Source organism: Mastomys coucha, unplaced genomic scaffold, assembly GCF_008632895.1.
Source record: "Mastomys coucha isolate ucsf_1 unplaced genomic scaffold, UCSF_Mcou_1 pScaffold17, whole genome shotgun sequence".
NCBI classification, from domain to species: Eukaryota; Metazoa; Chordata; class Mammalia; order Rodentia; family Muridae; genus Mastomys; species Mastomys coucha.
This window is the reverse complement of record NW_022196899.1, coordinates 32,475,551-32,501,309: the sequence shown is the minus strand read 5'-3', so window position 1 is coordinate 32,501,309 and position 25,759 is coordinate 32,475,551. Positions and strand designations below refer to the sequence as shown.

The 25,759-nt window shown below is 42.5% G+C and overlaps 1 long non-coding RNA gene and 1 pseudogene across 1 annotated transcript in view; both read right to left on the bottom strand.

Annotated features, from left to right (window-relative positions):
- LOC116094907 overlaps window positions 1-552 on the bottom strand; it is an 8,514-nt pseudogene extending 7,962 nt beyond the window's left edge.
- Window positions 553-14,281: 13,729 nt separating this feature from the next.
- Window positions 14,282-25,759, bottom strand: part of LOC116094807 — a 52,399-nt gene continuing 40,921 nt past the window's right edge. The window contains exon 4 of the long non-coding RNA XR_004120324.1: window positions 14,282-14,339. This is a non-coding gene — a long non-coding RNA (uncharacterized LOC116094807). The remainder of the gene's footprint in view (window positions 14,340-25,759) is intronic.

The window sequence follows — 25,759 nt, the reverse complement described above, 5'->3', positions numbered from 1 at the left end:
GAGGTTAAGAACACTGACTGCTCTTCCAGAGGTCCTGAGTTCAAATCCCAGCAACCACATGGTGGCTCTCAACCACCTGTAATGAGATCTGATGCCCTCTTCTGGGGTGTCTGAAGACAGCTACAATGCACTCATATATAATAAGTAAAAAAAATCTTTAAAAAAAACATAATAGCCAGGGCTTTACCAGAGCCAGATTAACAGCCTATCAGAATTCCATTGTTTAATATGTGAAAAGTTTGAACCTTAAAATCATATATTGTCTTTAAGATTTTATTTTTAAACCCTTATTACTTAAAGAAGTCTCAAACCTTTTTTCCATCCAGTCATTTACCATGAGATACAAGTGGTTGATTACTGAGAATGTTCATTGCAAAGCAAGTTCTTTTAAATAGAGGAATCGTATAAGTTGCATGGAAATCTGTTTTGTGAGATTCCTTTCTTACCAGGAAACCCAATTGATATGTTTGTAATGTGGTGGTATGATGCATCAGGAGAGGGTGCCTCAGTGGGCCCATACTGAGGCATGGTCCCCATTCCCCCAATCCCCATACTGCCGGTCTAGTATAAAATGAGGTTTATTTGGGGTATGAGGAGTGTGTGGGAAAGAAAGGGGACAGAGAGGGACAGAAAGAGAGAGAAGGGAGGAAAAAGAGAAGAGACCACCCAGGAACATGTGGGGAGATAGAGAGAAAGAAGGGGAGAGGACCTGATTTTCATATATGAAATGCATTGACCAGGCAGCTGCTGCTAAACTGATAAAGCTATAGTTAGCAATCAACATCATCAGAGATCCGAGGATAGATTTAAGCAGGAAATATAAACTAAATGGCCAGTGTCTCAATACGATTACAGAGGCTTACCAGAAACCTGGATGATTCCCTAGGGGCCTTCTCAACAATTTCCAGAGAGGCAGAGGAGTGGCTCCATTGGTCACACAGGAAAGCATGAGCCTTCGGCTGCCACAACCAAAAGGCCAAGAAATATTCCTGCAGGTGAGGAACGCGAGAGACTGGCTCAAGTGTTCTGATTGTCTATAGTCTCAGAGCGGGTCCTGGAGGTGGGTGAGGCATGGGATCTATTGGTTAGCATTAGCACAATACAGGTAGGGTCATCCTTGGAGGAGACCTGAGGGCTGCCTCTAGGAACTGGCATTTTCCTCTAACATGGAACGCTTTTAACACTAAACACTATAAATGCCATATTTACCAGATCTCTGAAGAGTTTTTGAAGGCTAACTACTAAGTACATCTGACTTTAAATAAATTTTACTTGTCTTTAGATGCTTGTTTTAGACTTAAAACATATACAGAAGGTTAAATAAAGTTTATCTCTGTTGGTGATATTACATTTGTCCTTAACATGACTACAAGCAAAGTTTTGAGTTTGTCAAATAATTTGGTCATTTATAAGGTGACTGACTATTAATCTGCATTTCCTAACTATAGTCTTAAAAACCTTACAATTCTTGAAGATCTCTTGGTACCAAAATAAAACTTCAAATCACAAATGAAACCCCTAGAGAGACTGTGAATCTTAATTTTTTATCTGTTTATGCTTTATCATTATAGAAAATCAGTTTCTTGTATGATTCAGCTTATCTAAGTTAAAGCTTAGCAAAGTTAGCAAAGACAAGAAGACCAGATATATACTTAGAAGGCAGTTTCTGCTAGCCTGACTAGCCTTGAGGAAGGAGAAGTGTTCCAAGGCTCTGGCCAAACTGCTTAGGCCATTTTCTTGTTACATCATATCTCAATATCTTAGGAATATCTCAGTTTTGGGTGCTCATAACTCACATCTACTTCCTTAGTTTCTTGTTTTCTTCCCCATATTTTAATTTTTTCTATTTTTTCTTTTATCCTTTCTTTTCTTTTTTAAAAAAAAAATTTATTGTTTCTGTGTAGATTTCACATCATGTACTCCAATCACATTCATCTCCTCATCCCTCCACGTTCACCCTCTGCCCTTGCAACCTCCTCCACAAAAGAAAAACACAAAAGCAAAACAAAACAACAAGAACAAAAAAGAAATCCCAAAACTAAAATACATCTCTCCAAGAAAGCTGTGGTGTGTCATGGTGTGTCACACAGTCTACCCGTTTGTCTAAACAGCTTTACTTGCAATGTTCATTGCTATGAACTGGTCTGGTTTGAGGCCTCTGGCTTCTCCTACACTGTCAATACTGTATCATCACTAGTACTCCTCTCAGATATCCTGTTTGTTGACCTGTGTCATGGAGATCCTACAGCTTTAGTTCTGCTCCAGCAGTTCATAGCTGGGGTTATGTTAGGATGGGCCAACTCAAATCCCTGGATCCTGGAGCCTGGTTAGTAGCTGAGTTGATCAGTCCACCAGCTCTCCCATGCTTGCACCTTCCAGGCCAGCTCTCTAGCACTACCCCAGCAAGGAACAGAGCTGGCTCATTTATAATCTGTCCCTCCCAAAAAAAACACAGGGTGTGCTTGACTGTGTTGCCCAGTAGAAGTGCCCTACCTGTGAAGTGCTAGGCCTGGTGAGAGATAAGGTCAGCTTTGCATAGATAATGAACATTGATGTGGCCCCAGGCAGCAGACTAGTCCAGGGACATCTGATCCAACTTGGCCTGGGTTGGTAACATGAGCTACCTGCATCAACACAAGCCCCTGCTGCTAGAGGGACATGGACCCAGATATGGCCCTAGATGGTCCTGGGTGTGAGAGTTGAAGGTGAACCAAGCCTGAGGGTGTAAGCACAGGAGAGCCAACCTGCCTTTTTTCTGTTGGACTGGCCCTAGTCAAGGGAAAAACATCCTCCTCCACTCTCTTGTTCCTCATCATCTATGGCAGGGGGAGAGCTAGACTGGCTCTGGCCCTCACCAGAAGCAATATTTGGGATAGTAGGTCCTGCACCTTGCCTGGGCTGCAGGGTAAAAAGCTATCTGTCCCTGGTTGTAGGCATTGCTGGTGAGCCAACCCTGAGGAAGTGAGAGAGGGAGATCCAGAAGACTCACCAGCTCAAATACTTCTTAGGCCCTCAGTCCTGTGGCAAGCAGAAGAGCTGACCCCCATGGGGTCAAGAGAGCAGGAGAACTGGCCTTGCCCATCACCTGCTGCAGCACTCAGGAAAGGGGACCCTATACCTCACCTGGGCAACACAGTAGGGCTGACCCTGATGGCAGTGTGGTGGATGAGCTGCACCAAGGGTGTGAGTGTGGGATATCTGCCTCCACAACTTGTCTCCTATGTGGCATCGTGCGTGAGGAAGAGATACCTCTCCCTCTCCCCTTACCACCTGCAGCAAGGCAGGAAACTTCGCCCTGAGATATTGAGAGCAGGAGAGCTAGCCACAGCACTCAGTAGAGAGTGGGCCCTGCACTTGATCTGGGCAGCACAGGAGAGCTGGCCTTGGACGTGGGTATTGCAGGTGAGCTGGCCCTGAGGAGGTGAGTGCAGAAAATCTGGTCCTGCCCCTTGTCTGTTGTGTAGTGGCATAAATGAGGGGCAGATGCCTTCCCCCTCCCTCATCCCTTACCACCTATGGAAGGCAGGAGACCTGGCCCAGGGGTCAGGAGAGTGAGGGAACTGGCCATGTCTCTCACTGGCTACAACATTCAGAAGAGCAGACCCTGCATCTCACTTGGGCAGCAGGGTGGAACTGGTCCTGCTTTCAGGGACTGCTGGTCAATTGGCCCAAAGGGTGTGACCACTGCTGGGCTGACCAGCTCAGATACCTCTCAGGCCCAGGTCCAGGACTTTGAGTTGGCCCACCCCAACATTTATCCAATCCATGAACTGCTGGAGTATATGAAGGGCCTGGCCCTACAGATCCACATCTACAGGATCTCCATACTCAAGGCAGCGACAAGGTATCCAAGAGGAGTGCCAGAGAGGCTCTAGCATTAACAGAGTAGCAGAAGCCAGAGGCTCACAACTCTTGAAGTGCAGAAAGTTTGTATAATCATGAGATATGATTCATACTTTATCAGAAGTTTTAGAGTAAACCAAAACCAAAAAGACTATGAGATGAGGATCGATAATGCCCAATATGAATGGTCTATCATTTTATCTTGCTTTGCTCTCCTTTCTCTGTCACGTAGTCAGGTAGCCTGCCTGACTCTGGACAGAGATTTTTGGAGGAAACCTGTAAACAAACATGCTTGGGTCTAGAGAAGGGGGAGCCATAACCCAACTTCAGAGTCAGCTTTTCATTGAAGTAGAACAACGTAAAACAACAGTTTAGTATTACCCATACCTAAAAGACATGGGACCTCTGTAAAACCAAATCCAGTGATCAGGAGCAGAAAACAGAGTAAGATGAGAACAAAGACTTAAAGATAAGAAGTTTCTGAGCCCTGGCTATGGACAGAGGGCACTGCAGGAGGAAGCTGGGAGTTGTACCAGCCATATGGGAGTGTGTGGAATGTGTGCACACCACAGCTGGCGTACTCACTAGCTCAGTCCCTCATCTACTCAGTCCCATTCCAGGTTCCCACATCTACAACAAACTTATTGACATACCAGAAAACACACATCTATCAAACAGTAACTTAAAAAGGCAGAACATTCCAACCCAGGTCACAGTACAGGCCGTGGGGCTGGTGGCCCTGTCTTTGTTACACGTTGCTGTTCTATTTTTTTCATTATTTCATGGTATTGCAAGGCCTCTAGGCAAAATTTCCATTTTCCCTGAAACAAAATCAATCAAATTAATTACTTTCCTAAGAGAGCAATTTTATGTTTCTGACAAATGGAATTTAAAACAGGACCTGGTGACTCACCATGAATATGCATCACGTTCATTCACAATGGACACTCGACATGGACATTGCCCAACTGGCCCTATATTCCCCATGAGCACTCATCCTGACTCCTCAGTCCTCATGGGCCCTCTACCTACTGCAAACAGGGCCAGCCATCAATATGGGGTTCTCTCTTCTCTTCAATGTTGGTGTTTGTTTCTCCCCACAAGAGAGTGGTGAATCTGCTTGGTCATTGAACATACCTGAGACCTCTGTGCTCAACCCTGTGAAACAAAAGCACAACATGCCTACTATGCTGTGGAAGAGAGAGAACACATTAAATATTGAAATTTTTTTAAAAAGGTTTTTATTTATGTTTAATTATGATGTGTGTGTGTGTGTGTGTGTGTGTGTGTGTGTGTATGTGTGTAATAAAAAGGCCAGAGGTATACCTGATCAACTGGAGCTGGAGTTACAGGCAGTTGTAAAGCTGCCTGAAGTGGGTGCTGGGAATTGAACTCAGGTTTTTTTGCAAAACCAGTATGTGGTCTTAACCACTGAGCCATCTTCCTAGTCCCTAAATGTTGAAATTCTAATCCTAAGCAACAGTAACCAAACCAGCAGAGTAGACCCATAAGAATATCTGTGTAGACCTCTGGCCTCCACACACACATGAATAGGCAAGTCTACCTCAAGGGCATGCACATATATGTGCATGCACCACACATATTCATGCATACACAGCACAGATATACACATCCACACACCACATGCATGCATACACTATACATATACACACACCAATTCACATGCACACACCACATACACACATGAACACACCATACACATTTGCCTATACTACACAAATGCACACACAAGTAAAGAAAAAGTGCAAATTGCGAAATGTAGTTGTATGTTAAAATGTACAAAATTTTAAAACCAGTGCTGCTGCTGTCATTGTTACCAGGTATGCAATACCCTCCTTAGGAAGGTATCTGTGATCATCCTCCCTAGGGATCTAGACATGGGTGTCTGCGATGTCAATTTAAGAGTAAGGGGCAGGATCAATAAAGATTAAAGAGGGGGGTTAGCAGTGTCTTGTTTAAAAACAGTTGGTACAGAATGGCAAAATGACCACTTATCAAGCCAGGAGAACGAGCACCAACAACACTCTTGGCTTTATTGTCAATAGATTTGAAATCTTTCACTTTACAATATGAAGGAAGAAACACAATCAGAGGCTGCTTAGGGAAAGGCCAGAGGCTGAGGTTATCAGAACATCCCTGTCAACTAGAGATGGGAGTTGCCAGAAGAGGAGGCGGCAAAGCCCTGACACAAGATTATCTGTGTCCTGGTTAGCAATCATCCTGCGGACCAATTATACAAATTAAATCTGCACACGAATTCCCGCTGCTCTGTCATTAAAACATAGGCTGCAGGCCAGGCTGGGAGATGGAGTGGGAGCCTTCCTTAGACCACACCCTCCTCTGTGTGTGCTCACCAAAGGGAAGGGCTGCCTCACAAGCTTCCAGATGTTTTCCTCAGTTGGCTCATTCTCTCTAGAATGAAATTTCCCAGGCTTGTTTGCAACGATGGGGAAAAATTGTCTCTCCTCATGACAAGATTCCAGTGATGTATATGTGTGTGTGTGTGTGTGTGTGTGTGTTTGTGTGTGCGTGTGCGCGTGAGCACATTTTGAGGGTCAGTGCTACAGTGCTTACAGCTACTGGGATTCTACATACCCTCTCCCCAGCTGTCACCCTCAGGCTGGAAGTGAAGGATTTGAAATGTCACACGTGGCAGAAAAGGGCCTTCTCCAATGAGGCAGTGTCCCTTCGTACTGGGGACAGCAGTGTCGCTGTGTGCCTCTCAAAGCAGAAGACCACATGTTCTCACATGCAGAAAGACCAGAATAGACCTTGATCTGGATTCCCACGTCAGCAGTTTCAGAGAGGCCGTTCGTTCCTCCAGTTACAGCCGCTTCTATTCTAATTCAAGACAGTCTTGGGATGGTTTTATATACAGGGATGCAGTGTCTTTAAATACACCACAGAGTTTCAGGAAATTTAGAACAACAACAAAAAAGAGGTCCAAACTTTTTCTATAGGAATACAGGCATGGAAACAGATCTAAGATTTTGTATTTAGAAATGTGTCCATGGTTAAATTGTATATTCACTCAGTCACTGAACATCAGTCATAAAGCCCTCCCATGACAGGCAGAACACTGTTCCTTCTACTCTCACAGATCGTGGCCTGACCCATGACCTATGCAGTCCTGATGTGTTAATGTCAAAAAAAAAAAAAAAAGTCTGCTTTTGGAGTAGAAAAGGGTGTCTGGTGCTGACCTCTCATTTCACTGAACAATTATCTTCAAAGTAAGTGCTGCATGGTTCCATTTGGCTGATGGCTTACGCCAGAAGACTCTAATCTGCACTGTCAGATTGCTTGCTTTTGAAAGACACGCAGAGAGCCACTCACAGTGCGGTCTGATAATGAGGAAAGTAATTATGGTCCTAACCCTAATTCAGCTTCATCATTTTAATTAGCCAAGGTAATTTGATCCAATCTGACAAAAACTAGGCAGAGTAAGAACTCTTTAAAAAGGAAACATTAATTTGCACACGTAAGGCAGCCCTCAATGGAGTTGCTCCCGGATACCCCAGGAGTTTATGCCGGGACTCTGGACGTGGCAATCATGTGGACAGTGTTTAGTTTGTTTACCGGCCTGTTCCTATGTAAAATACACAGGAAACATTCCTTGTAGCTCACCCTTTAGCCCTCCCCTTCACCTTGTCTATGGGCTCCCTGACTGGAGCCTCCCAAAAGCACTGCCTCTGGACTCTCCTCCCAGGGTGCTGGTCTCTAGAACAGTTGGAGCCTGCTCCTCACTGAAGCCTAAGAGAGAGAAGTGTGTTGCAGTCAACGCAGCAGAATGAGTTGGAAATCTGAAGAGCACTTTGACATTAGACATGGAGTTGCTGAGTTTGATTGGTCCAGTATTTTCCCTACTATCTTGCCTTGCCTCCATTTTTGAATGGCAATGTATATATCCTGTGCCACTGTATGTTGGAAATATGTGATCTGTTTTTATAATTCTTATTTTACAGTTAAGAGATTGCATGAATCTCAGAAGAGACTTTGAACTTTGAACTTTTAAACAAGCTTGAGAATGTTATAGACTATGGGGAGTTTTGAAGTTGGCCTAATACATTTTGCATTATGTTATGGCTACAAGCCTTTGTGGTGGTTTGAATAGGTATGGCCACCATAGACTCATGCTTGACCCATAAGGAGTGGCAGGATTAGGAGGTATGACCTTATTGGAGGAAGTATATCACTGTGGTGGTGGACTTTATCCTGTGCTCAAGCTCTGCCCAGTGTGGGACACAGGCCCCTTCTGCTGCCTAAAGATCAAAATGTAGAACTCAGCTCTTCCAGCACCATGTCTGCCTGCATGCTGCCATGCTTCCCACCATGATGGTAATGGACTAAATCTCTGAAACTGTAAGCCAGCCCTAACTAAATGTTTTCCTTTATGGGAGTTGCCTTGGTCATGGTATCTCTTCACATCAATAGAACCCTAACTAAGACAGTGATTCTCTAACCTGCATGTTGACCTGGAGGTTGTGAGAGCTATGGGAACATCATTGAGAAGCCTTCATGGTACATGAGGAGGATAGACTGTCAGTGGGTACAGCACAGGTTCTTTCGGCTTCTTATTGAGTTAAGTCCCAGACATCAGTCCCTTTTCTAAAACACAGATGCTGCATTGATGTGACTGCAGTAACAGGACCAGAGGATGCAAGCCCAGCATCCTCCCTGCATCCCAGCATCCTCCCAGCATCCTTGCATCCTAACTTGGATGGCCAGGGTTTAGGCTATATATAGTAAGTGATGGGTGGGGTGTCTTGATGTACTTCCCAGCAGCATTGTGTCCACTTACTGCCCGAGTCACTCTGGCCATTCTTGTTAACTTAGCCATACTCATTCTAGGACCTTTGCAAATATTATTTTCTTCTTTAAATTATGTTCTCAAAGCTATTCACAGACAAGCTCCATTTACATCTCTTCTCACAGGACATATTCTAGAAGCTCCTTTGTTCGTTTACAGCATCTGGTGCCAAATGAGGCGCAAGTCCTCACTGTTGTTCCTCTCTTCTTGATTTGGAGGTATGCCAGTCACAGTAACTACATCATATGTAGGTTTAAGTTTAGGTTAATGTCTATGGCCCAGGAGTACAGGAGCTAGCATTACTTAAAGTTGCTTCCTGACTGACCTTGTATGTTCTTAAATAAAAAAGTTCTCCTAAGGAAATGGTCTTGCTTTGTTCTTATTGTCTTTCTTTTCTCACAATAAACGAAAGCAAATTGTTCAATCCTCTTTTACTAACCCCAGTCCTATCTTTATTTGTGTATGTAGATGTGCATTTGTGTGCGTGCACGCATGTGTGCACATAAACAACAGACAAGGACAAGGTGCTGTTCCTTGGATACCATGCACCGTGTGTGTGTGTGTGTGTGTGTGTGTGTGTGTGTGTGTGTGTGTGTGGGTAGTGTTGTTGTTGTTGAGGGTTTTTTTCATTGTTTTGTATTTTGTTTGTATTTTGTTTTTTGTTTTTATTTGTTTGTTTGGATGGACTTCTCTAGTTGGCCTGGAGCGCAGTGAGAGCTGGTCTTCATGGCCAGCATATGATAGGGATCTACTTCGCCATTAACTTGTGCTTGGATTGCACATATGTACTCATAATCAGACTTTTACAGGAATGCTTGGGGATCAAACACAAGTCCTTGGGCTTGCACAGCAAGCACTGCACAGGCTGAGCCGTCTGCCACCACAGGCCTACAGTTTTTTCCAGTTAGCTTTTGGCTCTGGGTGGAAACTACTTGCCTTATACTCTTGCCAAGAAAGTAGGATGTTTGTTATGCAGAGCAGAGTCTACTCCTGACTGCTTCAGTTGTGAGATGAGTCCCATCCTTGTGACTTAAGCCAAGAATCTCCAAACACTTAAGCCATCCCGAATCAGTTACAGACCTGAGTAAAATTTCAGGAACCCAGTACAGACATGAGGGAGGGGCTACAAGCAGGGCCCACTAAGACGCATCCAGTGACAGGAAAGAGTACATATTCCATGTCCTGTGTGCCAAAGCGGGCAGCTGCAGCACAGCTTAGTCCAGGTGGAGAATTCACTATGCTCTGGGCCTTGGCCACAAACATCTCTGTGTTTTTTGCCTTCACCTTAGCAGCAGCTGTCTACATACCAATACCCAGCTGCCTTGCTGAAGATCATGCCAGTTTTAAAAGGGATTCACAGCAGTGCAACCTCGGTATAAGCTGCTGCAAACCGCTCAGGGGAAAAATGGCCAAGATAATCTGAGCACAAGCATGAGAGAGAACATTTCTGTCCTGACACCCATGTGTCTGCCACACCTCCATGTCTGCTTTTGGATCTCTGGTCCAGAACAGCTCACATGCTACCAGATATTGATGTTTCATGGGCATGTGTAAGTGATACTCTACTCTTCTCCTTCAGGAGCAACCAGAAATTAGACATCTATATGAGAGAAGTGGAGGAGTGTTGTCAACTTTGGCATGCATTTAAATACAACCAGAGCTATGGTCTGCTTCTAGTGTTTCTCAGAATTGAGCCTGCTTCCCTGATATCTCAACTCTCAAGGATGAGTCATGGATGGAGAGGCAATAAAGCAGTTAAGAGCACTGGCTGCGCTTCCAGAAAACTGAATTCTCTCCCCAGTACCCACATGGCTGCTCACAATTGCCTGGAATTCCACTGCCAGGGAACCTAGTGGCCTCTCTGGCTTTTGTGAGCACACATGGACATATATGCATAAATATCTTTTTAAATTTAAAAACCAAGAAACTAAATATCTGAGAAATATTGTAGTAGGAATTCTAGTAGAATCATTATATCTTTGATAAACATTAAAGTGAACAGTTGTTTTCTTCCTTGTCTTGGTTAGGGTTTTACTGCTGTGAACAGACACCATGTCCAAGGCAACTCTTACAAGGGCATTAAATTGGAGCTGGCTTACAGGGTCAGAGGTTCAGTCCATTATCATCAAGGTGAGAGCATGGCAGCATCCAGGCAGGCATGGTGCAGGAGGAGCTGAGAGTTCTATCTCTGCATCTGAGGCTGCTAGTGCAAGGCTGACTTCCAGGCAGCTAGGACTAGGGTATTTTAGCCCACGCCCACAGTGACACAACAAGGCCACACCTCCTTATAGTGCCACTCCCTGGGATAAGCCTGTACAAACAAACCATCAGAGACCTTGAAAGAAAGTCATTGTTGAAAACAGTGATTATTTTTTAATATCTCTGCAGTTGTTTTTCTGAAAAAGCTTTACAAGCCTTTGCATGACTTTGGTCATAAGACGGCCCTGGCACATCTGGAGTGTCTTTCATGATTGAGTACTGCAAACAGTGCACAGTAAGGACTAAAGTTGCAGGGACTATTTTCCTTCAGGAAACATATAGATTAGATTAGGGATTTTGGTTTGAGGAGCTTGTTAATCAGTAAATATGCTTTTTCATATTAGTTTGAAATTCAGTCCATAGAGTTTGGGTCTTCCTGCTAACAGTTAGGCCTTAATTCATCCATAAGTGACACTCTTTTTTCTTTTTCTTTTTCTTTTTTTATTGCTCTGCATGTCTCAGAACACAGACAGGCCCCTGTGAGCACCTGACCATACCTCACCTACATACGCATAGAAACATATGCGTAACTATGTTTTTAAATTTAAAAACCAAGAAACAACATATCTGAGAAATATGGAGAACACACTACTTTCTGGAAATATTTTGCTATAGAAAGATCTCTGCAGGTTTCCTAGTCTCTCTCCAAGCAGGGGACTAAAACCACTGTAACACAGGAAGAAGGCATGCAGAGAGAGCTCCCTTGGGCAGAGACATGGTATGCTAGTCTCTCCACCTATGAGCAGGAGGAGTAGGACTGCCACAGAGCAAGGGATATGTCCAACACAGACAGTCTAACTGCAGACTATGTAAAGTAATCCAGTTGTTTAATTTGCCATTGTCTAATCACTGAATTTCTTCATTGCATGAAAGTGCAAAGGTCAGTTTTTGCCATTTATAAACGTTTCACTAACAGCAACTTTCTTAGTCTAGTCTATGGCTGAGTCATAACTTCTGGTGGCCTGAGTTTTGCTGTCATTTTGTGTATTTATGTGTTCATATGTATGGAGGCCAAAGGTCAACCTCAGGTTTCCTCCTCAATAATTCTCCACCTAGTTTTTTGATACAGTGCTTCTCACCAAACCTCAAATTTGGCTAGACTATCTGGATAATGAGTACCAAGGGTCTTCCTGACAATCCACTAGCATGGGGGCTACAGACCCTCACATACATGAGAGGTCCGTGGATGCTGAGAATTGGAACTCATGCCATATTCCCATAAGTGTTGTGTGGACTGAGCCACCTCCTTAGCACCAGGGATCTGTCTTAATGAAATGTTGTCCCATCTCAGTTATCCTCATCAACCTCCTGTTACCCAAATCCAGCAGTGCATAAATTGAATGTTGTGGAGCATGCCTGTAACCTAGCACTTTGGTAGAATCAAGAGGATTAGAAATTCAAGGTCATCTTTAGCTACATAGCAAGCGTGAGGCCAGCCTGGTCTACATAAGATTCTCTCTCTCTCTCTCTCTCTCTCTCTCTCTCTCTCTCTCTCTCTCTCTCTCTCTCTCTCTGTATGTGTAAATGTATGTATGAGTATGCATGTGCATATGTGTGTGTGTGTGTGTGCATGTATGCTCATATGAAGGCATGCAGACATGTTTTCTTCAGAAGGACTGTTTTAGAACAAGAATCCTAGCAAAGGCTGATTGAGCTTATTAAAATAGAAATAATTTAGTTCTAAAATCTTAGCAGTCCTACTAAGTGCCACATCCTCAGAGAACAGCTCTAGTTTACAGACTGTTCAGCAGTGTTTCTGATAGGACTGACTGTTAAGTGATAAATTTAGAATATGAAGGCTAGTAATATATCTGGATTTGTAGCTAATGAGTTGATATGATGGTTGTCATTTAGGAAAGAAGGAAGCATTACTTAGCCACGTGCTTCTGGAATGGTGCAAAATACTAGCTCAGAGTCTCTGACATCTAAAAGATAAAAGAGTAAAGCTACCAAACACTCAAATGGCAGATGTGCTAACTTTATGTAGTGTCCTTGTGAAGCAGAAATTATCCATATGGACAGGAAATTATTTGAATTTCAAGGTTTACTTTCCTAAATGTATGGGGGAAAAAAACTCTTGACAATCAATTATTCAATGGACATTCATCAAAAAGATTGCATATGCTAATTCAAAACCAGTGGGACATTCCAAAATTTAAACATAAGTGGTATGAAGGTTCAGTAATTTACACATGCCCATATATAATGTTACTGTACTATGTACATACATGTATACGTGTATATCATATGAGGTGACAGAAATACAGAGGAAAATCTTGAGGACAGGAAAAGGCAGCAGAGTTCCTTACGCTGGAGCCTGGTGTAGCCTTTGCCAGGATTGAAGCAAGACTTCCAGCAGCACTAACAACTGCTTTAAGCCTTTCCCCCTCTCAGCTCAGAACCTTCACATTTCCAAGAATCTCACAAGAAACTCACTCAGGGAAATGGCGTGTCCTAAACACCTGGTTCAGACCTAATGGCTCCTGGCTTTACCTTATGGGAGTGTAATTCCACTCAAGACACTTCAGAGCTCTAAGATAATCTTACAAATCAAATAAGGAAAGGGGAAAAGAGTTTCTTAGCAACATTTTTTTTGTTTTATTTTGTTTTGTTTTGTTGTTGTTTTCAAGACATGGTTTCTCTGTGTGTTTTTTTTAGATGTCAGAGATAGCTTGTTTTATTGATATTATTTTTACCACTGACCCAGTAACTAAAACATTTCAAAGGGTAGATGGTGCCAGTTATTTGCCCTGGTACCTTTGGGCCCAGGAAGTTCATCACGTTGTGCAGACAAAGTCCTTCCAAAGGTTGTTGTGCCTTTTTCCATAAATTCAACTTCATATATACATATGAATATACAGCCAAATATTCAGATTCTCCTAATTTTGTTTAATTGCTTTTGTTTGCCATAGTTCTATAGTTCTCAGGCAAGTTTCAGTAGCATTTAAGGTCTTCCAACAGAAGATAAAATGGTAAAAAAAGGAAACAAAATGCACTGAGCAAGGGAAATACAATCAGCAGCTAATGGCCTGCTCTCACCCTTCATATTTTAATATAAAATGCTCATATAGCACACTACACCTCTCTGCTAGCTGAACACTGCTACTGACTAGCCCTAGACAACAGAAAAAAGAAACTTCTCTCTCCCAGATTGTATGAACAGAAAACGTTAACTCCAAACACTCTTGGGCAGTTGCTTTCATGTCAGGAAATATGTTTCAGAATCCATGTTGGACACAGCAGGCCAGGAAACAGCACTTTTCTGGCACCAAATCTGATCCCACACCTGTTGGAATCAAGTCCAGTATCTCATTAGTGTTACCTTTGACACATGTTGGTTGTCCCTGCACACAGCAGCCTTCTCCCTCCAGAACTGCATTTCTCCAGTCTTCCTTTGCTGTGACTTCTTCTGTTGAGTTAAATAATAATTAATGTAATTCTAAAGATGAGTTAAAAACACCAAATGCAGGTTAGAATCCTGCTCTCGGGGTGTCATGCCTCAGGGAGCTGGTTAATGTCTGTCAGTTTGTGTCACTCAGAATTGCTCAGATCCTCTCCAAGGAGTCTGCTTGCCAGATCGTCTCCAACTGAACCCGAAGAGTCTGAGAAAGTTTTACAAAATCTCTCTGGACTTGTTCACTGACATCTAATTCTGTCTGTAACCTCTGAGCTTTGTTCTTCTCTTCAAATACGAGCTCTTCAACAGTAGCCTTAGCAGCAGTCTCTTTCTTTAACTGTTCCTCTAAATTAACTTTTATTTCTTGGAGACTCTCAAGTTGTTGTGACTTCTCTCTAAAAGTAAATTCCAACTACCTCTTTTCAACTTTTATTCTTTCTAATTCAGCTTTTAGACTAGAAATGGAAGCTATTTCCTCCTTGCAGTTTTCTATTTCCAGCTGTAGTGTCTCTTCCAGGTTTTCTTGCAAACACTGTTATGCTTGAATTTGCTCTTTTAGTAAAAGTATTTAGGAACTCACTCTGTAGACCAGGCTGGCCTCAAACTCAGAAATCTGCCTGCCTCTGCCTCCCAAGTGCTGGGATTAAAGGCATGTGCCACCACCTCCCGCTCTTAGCAACAATTTTGGGATGCAACTTGAAAGTCACCAAAAGAGTCTATGTGGTCAAAACTATTTGACTTGAGTGAGTGACTTTATTCTCAGCCCACAGAGAACAGGTTACATTCACTTAAGAAATGGTGCATGTATTAAGATAGTCTATCCATAAAGTCATTCACCAACTGTTTCAATGAACAATGGTTCTGTTGGAGGGTGGCACAGACATTAGGCTTGGGTAAGAATCTGGTTCATTAGCTGTGATAATTTGGAAAAGCATTCATCTCAGAGAAAGAGTAACTTATAAAGTCCTTATTCAAACTTGATACAAGAGCTAAAAATGTCAAGCAAAGCATTCAGTCTCACTCTTTGTTGTTCTCTTTCCTACAAGCCACCTCCCAAGTTAAATGTCTATGTCTCCCTTGGGTATATAAATATTTTTGAAATATATAAGATGTTCTGAAAACCATAGTATAGTGTAAAAACATGAAATAAACAATACTACTAATAGAGAGGCTGAGGTAGGAGAAGCAAGATTTCAAGACCCTTATGTTGTACACAGCAAGACACTGTCACAAACAAGCTGAAAGTATATATAGATTGTACAATATTGGGCCTATTTCTCCAATTACCAAATTAGAGAGACAATTGGATGACAATCAACAAACTTCTAATTCCTCATATTTTTGGATTTCAATCAATTAGGATATTGGTAATGTTAATTTTCATATTAAGATATTAAGAAAAGGTAATTGTCACTTCCTGTTGTTTTTGTTGTAAGAGGTAGAATTAGATTTGTGTGGATTTGTTGAAAGATTACTTTCTTGCTTCTTCTAGGGTGTAGTTTTGCTCCTTATGTTGATGTTTTCTATCTATTATCCTTTGTAGAGCTGGATTTGCGGAAAGATATTGTGTAAATTTTGTTTTGTCATGGAATATCTTGTTTTCTCCATCTATGGTAATTGAGAGTTTATGGATTTGTATTTTGGGTATTCTGAGCTTCTGGGCTTATCACTTATCAGAGAGTGCATGCCATGTGTGTTCTTTTGTGATTGGATTACCTCATTCAGGATGATATTCTCCAGATCCATCCATTTCCCCAAGAATTTCATAAATTCATTTTTTTAATAGTTGAGTATTACTCCATTGTGTAGATGTACCACACTTTCTGTGTCCATTCTTCTGTTGAGGAACATTTGGGTTGTTTCCAGGTTCTGGCTATTATAAGTAAGGCTACTATGAACATGTTGGAGCATGTGCCCTTATTACATGTTAGAACATTTTCTGGGTATATGCCCAGGAGTGGTATAGCTGTGTCCTCTGGTAGTACTATATCCAATTTCCTGAGGAACCGCCAAACTGATTACCAGAGTGGTTGTACCAGAGGACACAGTGACTTCGGTCCATCCACATGTACCATCCCCAACAGGTGCCACATGTACCATCTGCGACCCATGTTCTTCCACTCTGTAGTTTCTGTGACCTACAGTGAAACCTGATCTGAAAATAGGACATGGGAATTTCCAGAAATAAATAATTCATAGGTTATCCTGGATTCCTTTGAGTGCTGTTTGTTGTCGTAATAATTTTCTTTATTTTATTTGTTATGAATCACTTCTTGCTATCAAAGACTTCCAGAGTTTTATGTGTGTGTCAAAAGCCAGTGTATGAGCTGGTACTGTCCCCAATTTTAGAAGCCTACTGTGTGGGTGGAAAGGGGGGGTTTCAGAACAGCTCAGCAGGTAATTATCCTGAAATACTGTCATTGGACTTAGTGATTCAAGGAGATCCTCACTATTTTTTCATGTTTCTTTTCTTGAAGTATTAAACATAAGCCTGGCCTTTTTCTCTTTTCAAAGGCCTCCTCTTATATATTAGATACTCTCTCCCCAGATCTGCACTAGTGTTTTTGTGAAGAGTGTGTGTTTGATATTCTGGGGGAGATGCAGAGATGTTCTACTGATAGGTGTAGGCAGCACCTGGAAGGTCAGACAGCAGCCTCTCTCTCCAGATAATTTCTGAAACACTGAATGAAAGTGACTTTATCTATGAAAGGCTTTGATGCTATCTTAGAATCTATCACAGCAAAGAAACATCATGCCCAAGACAACTTATACATGAGAGCATTTAATTAGGATCTTGCACACAGTTTCAGAGAGAGTCAATGACTGTTCTTTAGAGTTACTATTACTGTGATATAGCACCATGGCCAAGGCAACTTAGAGGAGAAAGGGTTTGTTTGGCTTACATGTTCTCATCACTGATTATCATGGAAGGATGTGAAGACAGGAACTCAAACAGGATGGGAGCCAGGAGACAGGAGCTGAGGCAGAGGCTATGGAGGGGTGCTGCTTACTGGCTTGCTCTGCTTGGGATTTTACAGTAAGTGACTGTCTCTATCCTTACTGCTTCCATGGTGCCAGGTGGTGAGGAGATATTCAAACCTGACTGTTGGTGGTCAGTGTATGGGCAGATACTGTGCTGGCCTGATGAGAATGGCCCCCATAAGTTCATAGGGACGGGCACTATTGGGAGGTGTGGCCTGTTGGAGTAGGTGTGGCCTTGTTGAAGGAAGTGTAGCATTGAGGTAGGCTTTGAGGTCTCAGATGCTCAAGCCAGGCCCAGTGGAGAATTCTTTTCCTGCTGCCTGTGTATTGGGATGTAGAATTCTCAACTGCCTCTCCAGAACCATGTCTGCCTATATGCCACCATGCTTCTTGCCATGAAAATATTGAACTACACCTCTGAACTGTAAGCCAATCCCAATTAAATGTTCTCCTTTATAAGAATTGTCATGGTCATTGTATCTCTTCTTAGCTATAAAACCCTAACTAAGACAGACACATAACCCACTGGCTAGATTCTACCAATGTTAATGGTATGATGCTATATATTGTAGTGCTAAATACTGGCCCCCAAGATCTGGTTGCCCCAGATTGCTTTGTATACCACGTGATGCTGTATAACCTTGTCTTCCAAGTTATCCCTGATTGGTCAATAAAGATGCCTACAGCCTGTAGTTGGGCAGAAGAGAAGTAGGAGGGGTCTCCATCCTTTGGGTCTGAGGGGAGACCTCAAAAAAGAGAGGAGAGAGAAGAGAGAAGATGACATGAGGTAGGTGGATCATCGAGGGATGACAGTTGGAGTAGGAGTGGCCCAGGCAGAATATGCCAAGTTATAACTCAGGGTTATTGACAAGGAAGCAGACAAAATAGCATAAAAAGTTGATATCTGGCCAGCTCTAGTACTTTTAAGGCTTATTATAAATATAAGGTTTTGTGTCTTTTATATGGGAACTAAATGATCTAATTTGGGATAGAAACTCCCAAATAATATTTACCACAACATGCCAGAGTCCTATACTCTTCAGTTCCATACAGCGGAGTGGGCTTGGCCTTAGTCAGCTAGCTGGGATTCCTTTCACCTCAGAAGATTGTACCTGTTCTCTAAATTAATTCTCCCTTTCTTTGCCATTACAGCTGAAGCTACAAGATATGAAATAACACCCATAAAGTTTAAGTGTGAATAATGTTTTGTTGATATAAGTGTTACATTTATACTATTAATAAAAATGAGCAAACCATTCATATTTGCATATGTATGTATATAGCTACATATAAATATTCAAGATCGCAAATGTTGTTAAGTCTTCTGAAGACAATATGCAAGCAACAGAGTGAAACAGAATGGGGTATTTTCTAGCAACAGGGAATGTGGTGGTCCTTATAGGGTATGTGTGGGTTCTTAGAGGGTGTATGTGGGTCCTTACAAGGTAGGGGGTCCTTACAAGGTATGTGAGGTCCTAACAAGGTATGTGGGGGTCCTAACAGGGTACATGTAAGGTCCTAACATGGTGTATGTGTAACATGGTCCTAATGGGGTGTGGGAAAGGGGTCCTAATATGCTGTATGTGGGGCTCCTAATAGACTGTGTGTGTGGAGAGATTGTAACGGACTGTGTGGGTCTTTAACAGGTTGGGTGTGTGTGGGTTCCTAACAAACTGTGTATGAGAGGATCCTAACAGGTTGTGTGTTGTGGTGGTGTTCCTGACAGACTGTATGGAGGCTATTAACAGGATTTGGGAGGTTCTTAACAGGATTGTGTATGTGTGTGCACAAACAGGATGTAACGAAATGGGGATGTCCTAATAAGGTGGGTATGGAGGTATGTGTGGGAGGAATCCTATAGGGCTGTATGTGTAGGGCCCTAACAGGGTATATGTGTAGGGATCCTTACAGGATATGGGGCTTTATATTCCAATATTCCACAAAAGTCTCCATTTTCCTTCTTTTGGAAACCACAATGCAATAAAAATGTCCTTAATATATACCAATGTGATAACAGGAACACATGTTTTAAACAACTGCACATTAGTGATGAAAGCCATATGCAGAATATTCCTTACTGTCTCTCAGAGTTTCAGTCTTTTCAAAAGCTTTGCTCTGTCCTCTAAAGGCTTCATAGCAGAGTTCTGTGCTACCTAGGCATGTAGGCAAGGACAATCACAACTATCCCAGGACTACATTAGAATTAGTGTAGAAACTCTGCACTAATTTAAATGAGCAACGACCTGGTCCCCAGGTTCCTGAGAGAAGGTAGGTGTTCACAGCTCCCATCTCAAAGCCACGGTGGAGCAAAGAAAACCATTTCTTTCCTTCCTTCTCTTCCTCTTTTCTTTCTTTCTTTCTTTTTTTTTTTTTTTTTTTTTTTTTTTTTTTTTTTTTTTTTTTTGAGACAGGGTTTCTCTGTGTAGCCCTGGCTGTCCTGGAACTCACTCTGTAGACCAGGCTGGCCTCAAACTCAGAAATCTCCTTGCCTCTGCTTCCCAAGTGCTGGGATTAAAGGCGTGCACCACCACTGCCTGGCAAAGAAAACCATTTCTTTGTTTGATGTTTTATTCAAACATGATTCTGAGAGCTTTTCAGTATCTCTGAGAATCATGAAAAGTGTCATCCATCTCATGTCATTGCTAACATGGCATTAAGAATCACTGGCCAGAAATAAAAGAAAATGTGTGTGCATTGTTTAGAAAGATCTAGAATCTAGACGTCCCCTTTCTCACATGTTCATTGTCATTCTGGTTGGGGTGGGTCCCCTCTCTTCTGCATGCAGGCCTGTGAGCATATATGACTCTGTATATCAGGTGGAAGAGGGTCGCAGGCCCCTTTTTCATGGCTTTTACGGACAACCATTGAAGATCAGAAACACCTAAAGATTGACAGGATGTGGCTGTAGAAGGCAGATGGCCTGGTTTCTCACCCCTACCTCCCTCCTTCACTTGCTACTGCCTGTGAAGAAAAGAGCTACAGACAACACCGGAGAAAAACTTAGAAAGTTAAATCTCATGCAGTTTGCTGCTAAAAATAAAAATCTTTAAAGCCTGACTGAGCTCCCCAAGTCTCGAGTCGACTGAAAAACCCAAGTGTCTAGCTCTTGTTACTTTTGATGGAGCCTGAGGGCAAAGCTAAACAACAAGCTCCCTCTCCCACCCAGGACCCTTCCAGATCTCAAGGCCACTGTTGCCATTTATCAGCATCTTTTGAAACACAGAGGAGCTTTGTGAGGCTGGAAGAGAATGGAGACTGGCTGCTGAAAAGAAAAAAGCCGTTCCTCACACTGCGGGACACAAAACAGATGTCAAGAAAGCAGGCTGCTGAAACACAATGCAGGCTAACACAACGCCAGTGTGTGCATCCTATTTCCAAGTTATTTGCATGTATTGACAGGGAGCAAGTCAAAGCAGGAGGACTCTCAGATTCATGCATTTACCAAGTGTTTTCAGAGTCTCCACAATGTCCAGTACCATCTAAGGAGGTGCTGCAGCCAAGATTTTTAAAATCCCACCTCCTGTAAGGCTCAGCCCCTGTCTAAGACAGAGGAGAAGCAGAAGAGAAGAAAATAAATAAAATATATGAAATAGGATGTTACACTGAAAGGTGAAGGGTGAGGCTGGAGAAATGGCATCGTAAATGGCGTTGTGTGTAAAGCACTTGCTGAGCGAGCATAAGGACCTGCGTTCAGGTCCCCAGCCACCACTTAAAAGCTGAGTGTGGAAGCAGCACTAGGTCCTAGGTCAGGTGGGGATAGAGGGGTGGGCAGTGGGTAAGGGTGGGAATGGCAATGGGTGGAAACAGGTGGCTCTGACGTTTGCTGACCACCGAGTCTACCAGAAACAGTAAGCTCTAGGTTCCGTACGAGACCCTGTTTCCAAAGAGACCACATTGGATAAAGGAAGCAGAAATTGTTCTTGGAAAAAACACAAACACAGGGAAGGGTGCGTGGGTAGATGAGGTGAAGTGGCATAAGGGGATGTCATCCTCAGAAAGGGAAGGGAACGCAGGCTCCTAGAGACAGTGGCTTCTTGTTTCCAGGAGACACTATAAGCAGAAACATGGGGCATGGAGCAGGAATCCAGGCAAGTACAGTGGGACCCAAGAACCCTAGAATGTACATGAGCCAGCATCCCTGTTACTACTGTCCATCGCTCCCTTGCAATAGCTTCGCTTGGTAAAAATTGTGTTATAAGAATCTAAACTTGGGAGTGGTGATGCACATCTGTCATTACAGCACTCCAGAGGTGGAGACTGGGGTGTTAGACCTTCAGGATCATAGTTACCTTGGGAGTTTGAGCCAGCCTCAGCAATGTGAAACCAAGCTAGATAAATAAACAACTGTAATAGAGTGATTCTCTTCCAAAGCTTGTAAGTTTTGATGTCTGAATTATAGAATCACTAAAAACTCCTAGAACATGAGTTACGTGTCAGCCTCAACTTAGAAAAGGAGGAGGAGCAGCATATCCTGGAGGAACACAGAAAAGCAACGGCAATGGTCAGCGTCTCTGTGGAGCAGTGGCTTGACCACCATGTTGGTGGCCACTCTGCAGTGTCTAAGGCTGGTGACTGTATGGATTGATGATAAGCCACAGACTAGTCTTGTGTTTGAGGAAGACTTTAAGCCCTTTGAACATCTTTCTGTATAGTTCCCTCAACTGTAGGAACTGAGAGTTTAAGTAACTTGCCCAAGGCCACAGAGTTAATGAATAGGAAAACAGGCCTAGAAGGCTGAATCCTAATTGCTCTCTAGGGCTGTTTGAGACAAGACTCCAATTGGGAGACAGACTCTTTAACATCTGGGTCTCCAATTCCTAAAATGATTGCACTCTATATTCTGAGAAGACAGTCCATGTGTTTTACCCAGGGTGAAAGAGCTCTTTTTTAAAATGTCAAAATCTTTTTCCAACCCCGACATGACTGCAGTTGGATTTGTGGGCCCCAGTGATTGTGGGGGCATATAACGCATAAGAATTCATGGCCTCTTCACAGCGATTCCAAGTTTATAATTTGGAAACTCCTGATTTAGTCCAATGGTCTCATTTTACAGAGTAGAATCCAAACCCAGGGAAATTTAATGAATCACCCAAAGATATAATGCATGTTATTCAGGGGGGGGGGGCTACCATAGTATGCTGCCTCCCTTCATCTCTTATTTGGGAACAATTTCGTTTTTGTTTCCCTCTTGGCATATTGTGGTCACTGTTATCACGAGATTTTAATTCTATTTTGAGTGCTCCGTTGACTTGGCAACATGATTTTTCCACACTGCCTGAGTTCATGCCAGCGGAGAATCCCAGGCTTGCTCTGTTCTCTGCTACTGACTGATAGCAGGCCAGCAAACTTGGAGGAGATTGAAGTCATCAAAAACAAAGACCACTGCAGACAAATACTTGGAAAATGCATTTCAGGTGCTTGTCTGTGCCAGCATGTAAATGATGATCTAAACTGAATGATTCAAGGGGCTCCACTTTTTACTTACTGGAAGAAGTCTTTCTCTGATCTTGCAGATACAGAAAGAGAAAGAAAATATCAAAAATCTAAGGGGTGGGGTCTGCAAGATGCTTCAGAATGTAAAGACACTTGGTGCCAAGCCTGAGGAGCAAGTTTGATTCCTAAGACCCATGTGCTGGAAGGAAAACCATATTCCTGAAAGTTGTTCTGTGACCTACACACATACTTACACATACAATGCAATCTTATAATTTTCTATATGATTATCTCATTTTGAGGACTAAAGAGGGGAAAATGGTCTCTCAGCCAGTGTGGAATTTTCTTATTAAACATGTAAATCTATAAATTACAGATGAAAAATATGATTAAATGAGCATTTTTGTTCTGATGGTGACTTTAAGGTGAATAATTACTTAAATCTAATTTTCTAATATAATTTAAATCTAATTTGTTTGGTTTAAGATGAACAATTATTTAAATCTAATTTTAATTTAATGCAAGTTGTTTTGACACATATTTTTTTAAATTTCTATTCCATTTCTACTACATTTCCAAGCTTACATGTCTCAGTAGGATAAAATAGTTCTGTCAAAGGAAATGGGCTTTCTGTTTGTTGATGGGTCCTAGAGAAACTAAATGAACCTTAAAAGACTTCCACCTAAACAAGCCTAAACCAGCCCCAATTTTGTTAAGAGCCTGAACCAAAGTATATCAGCATTCTTAGAATTGCATTGAGTGTAAAGCATTTTAAAACCCTATCTTTTTCCAACCCTGACATGACTGCAGTTGGATTTGTGGGCCCCAGTGATTGTGGGGGCATATAAAGCATAAGAATTCATGGCCTCTTCACAATGATTCCAAGTTTATAATTTGGAAACTCCTGATTTAGTCCAATGGTCTCATTTTACAGAGGAGAATCCAAACCCAGGGAAATTAAATGAATCACCCAAAGATATAATGAATGCTATTCAAAGGATTGGGGGGCTGGCTATAGCCAACAGACTAGTTTTCTTATAAAATTTACATTCTATAATTACATTAACACTGGTTGCTTTCTGGGCTTAGTGGTCTAAACAAAAATGGCATCCTTAAACTCATATTGTAGAACTGTTTAGGAAGGATTAGGAGGTGTGGCCTTGTTGGAGGAGGTGTGTTGCAGGGTTCCTGCTCTGACTTTTCAAAAGACTTTGACCATTCCCATCCTGTTCTGTCTTGCTCCCTACCTCTTCTTGCCCTTCTGGATTGTGGATCATGATGTGAACTCCCATCTGCTCTAGCTAATGTGCCTGTTGCTTGCTGCTATTCTGGCTTTCCATGACAGACTCTTAACTCTCTGAAACAGTAAGCCCAATTAAACCCTATCTTTTCTAAGTTGCCTTAGTCAATAGAGAATGGTCTAATGGTCTAAGCCAACTCACATCCAGAATGCCTCATCTGCAAAGGACTTTCCTGCCCTATGCTTCAGGCTGTGGCATCGCCTGAAATCATCACTTGCTGATACATTTTCCTCATTCCCAGGAAATAAGGAGAAGAGGGGGAGCTGGGTACATTTGTTATAGACTTTCCACACCCCTGAGACTGCAGAATGGCCTTAATACTGATGCGAGGGGCTGATGGGTAGAAAGCACACATTCCTGGAAATCTTTTCCTTCCCATTATCTATATCTCTGCTGAATGTGTTGCTCTGAAAAATCAATGTATTTAGTTGCTAAAAATGGACCCTGGTCTCTGCTGTGGCCTCTCTGCTATGACATTTTAGTCAGCAGCCTGGGCCAACTCATCATCTTCCCAGACACATGCTTGTGTGCTGCCTAGGGGGTATACACATAGTTCTTCTGCAGACACACATGGCTTAATTGTACCACTGAGCAAATTCGTCTTCCAGTTTCTCCCATTTCTTTGTACCAACTAAGAGGGTGAATGTGATAAGCTGAGGGTTTATTTAGTATTTATCTACCTGTCTACCTATTCAACCTACTAGTAGAATTAAGTTCATGGATTTCATGCATGCTAGTACAATACTTGGCAATGATTTTCATTGCAAGTTGTTTAAATATGAAGAAGAGAAATGTTTCTCAAACTGCTTTTACTCAAAACCACAAGTAAGTAGCAATTTCTTAAAAATTCAAATGAGAATTAATTCCAAAACAATGGACAAATATACTCCAAATGTAAGTCAGGCTTACATCCATGCTGTGGTACAGTTGCCTCCATAGTTGGATGACATGGAGACTCCAGAGAACAAGATTGAACAGAAGATGTAGAAACTGTAGTTTAGTGATTAAACGCCATGGGAAGGTAGACAAAGCAGGTTCATGTAACATGCTGGCTATTAAAGAGATTAAAGCAATTCAAGAGATTTCATGCACAGCTGTGTCAGCAAAGTATCAAGGGTTCCTAGAGAGGAGGGCCCAACCATCAAAACATCAAGGGTAAAGAACACATATGTAAAACATCCAGTCCCACAACACCCAAAGAAAGGTCCACTCCCAGGTGCTCTAACATGCCCAGAATCAGAGGTGAGGAGGACTTAACATCTGTCCTAACACTGGGAGTAACTGGGACCAGCAGGACCCAGGCACATAGGAACTCTGCCAGCCCAGTGGCTCAGGATCCTTCCGGTCTGTTTGGGCTGGTGCCCTGAGCAGACCTTGGGTGCAAACTCTGCAGTCATTCCCAAAACACCCAGAGGAAGCTTCACTCCCAGGTGCTCTAACAAGCCCAGGGTCACAGGATCCCAGAATCACAGGATCACAGAGACAGCTTGACTCTGAGGAGTTCTGACACAACCAGGATCACAGGAAGGACAGGCTCCAGTCAGATTTAGCAAGAGCAGGTAGCAGTAGAGATAACCAGATGATGTGGGTCAAGCATAAGAATATAAGCAACGCAAACCAAGATTACTTGGCATCATCAGAACCCAACACTCCCACCATTGCAAGTCCTGGACACACCATCACACTGGAAAAGCAAGATTCAGATATAAAATCACT